The following is a 1,829-nucleotide window of genomic DNA, read 5'->3' on the forward strand; positions in this document are numbered from 1 at the left end:
TTAATTTTAACTCGTTCACCGCATCCGTCAACGGAACAGAAACACTGCGGATTCAGCAGCAGCCGCGGGCGGCGGGTCCTGAGCTCCCCGGCTCCCCCGGGTGCTAAATCCACCGGGACTGACAGGGTAACTGGGGCAAGTGGTGGTGGTGCTGACTGGCAGAGGGAGGTCAGGATGAATCTTGGTAACATGGGACATGTGGTGGTGGTAACACACAAAGCACCAGAGACTCCCACCGTGTCCGGTAACATCTATGGAGGGATATGGGCAGGTGAGGGTGTGATAGGTAGATGAGGGACGGGGTGGAGTGTGGAAATGTGTCAGATACTGCGAGGTGAGAGGCGTCAGTGATAAAGAGCTGATGATTTAGAAAATAGTCTGCACATTTATTTCTATTACCACCAAAGTGCATGACCAGATATTTTCCAACATTGTATTTCATTTGCCACTTTCTTCCCCATTCTTGTAAACTGTCTAAGTCCTTCAGCATCCTACCTGTTTCCTCAACACTACCTGCCCCTCCACCAATCTTCATATTATCTGCAAACTTTGCAACAAAGCCACTTATTCCATCATCTAGATCATTGATACACAGCATAAAAACAAGTGGTCCCAACACCAACCCTGCGGAACACCACTAGTCACTGTCAGCCAAGCAGAAAAGGATCCTTTTATTCCCACTTGCAGCCTCCTACCAATCAGCCAATGTTCTAACCATAAGCCCATGCTAATATCTTTCCTGTAATACCATGGGCTCTTAACTTGGTAAGCAGCCTCAGGTGTGGCTCCTTGTCAAAGTCCAAATATACAACATCCACTGCATCCCCTTTATCTATCCTACTTGTAATCTCAAAGAATTCCAACAGGTTCGCCAGGCAGGATTTTCCCTGAAGGAAACTATGCTGACTTTGTCCTATCTTGTCCTGTGTCACCAAGTACTCCATCATCGCGTACTTAACAATTGACTCAAACATCTTCCCAACCACTGAGGTCAGGCTAACAGGTCTATAATTTCCTTTCTGCTACCTTCCTCCTTTCTTAAAGAGAGGAGTGACATTGGCAATTTTCCAGTCCTCTGGCACCAATGATTTCTGAGAGGTCATTTTTAATGCCACCACAATCTGTAATGTGACCTCTTTCAGAACCCAAGGGTGCAGCTCATCATCTGGGTGACTTATGCACCCTCAGGTCTTTCAGCTTTTTTGAGCACCTTCTCTCTTGTAGCAGAAACTGCACCCAATTCTCTTCCTTCACACACTACATCAGGCATACTGCTAGTGTCTTCTACAGTGAAGACTGATGCAAAATAGTCATTTACTTCATCAGCCATCTCCTTGTCCCCCATTAGTATTTCTCCTGCCTCACTTTCTAGTGGTCCTATATCCACTCTCATCTCTCTTCTATTTTTAACATACTTGAAAAAACATTTAATATCTATTTTGATACTATTTTCTAGCTTGCTTTCATATTTCATCTTTTCCCTTCTAATGATTTTTTTACTTGCTCTCAGTAGGTTTTTAAAAACTTACCGATCCTCCATCTTCCCACTAATTTTTGCTTTCTTGTGTGCCCTTTCTTTTGCTTTTACAATGGCTTTGACTTCCCTTGTCAGCCATGGTTGTACTGTTTTACTATTTGAGTATTTCTTCATTTTTGGAATACTCACGACCTGCACCTTCCTCATTTCCCCAGAAACACACACCATTGCTGCTCTGCTGACATCCCTGCCAGCAGCTCCTTCCAATTTACTTTGGCCAACTCCTCTCTCATACCACTGTAATTTCCCTTACTCCACTGAAATACGGCTACGTCAGACTTCACTTTCATGT

Source organism: Hemitrygon akajei, chromosome 2 (genome assembly GCF_048418815.1).
Source record: "Hemitrygon akajei chromosome 2, sHemAka1.3, whole genome shotgun sequence".
In the NCBI taxonomy this organism is placed as follows: domain Eukaryota; kingdom Metazoa; phylum Chordata; class Chondrichthyes; order Myliobatiformes; family Dasyatidae; genus Hemitrygon; species Hemitrygon akajei.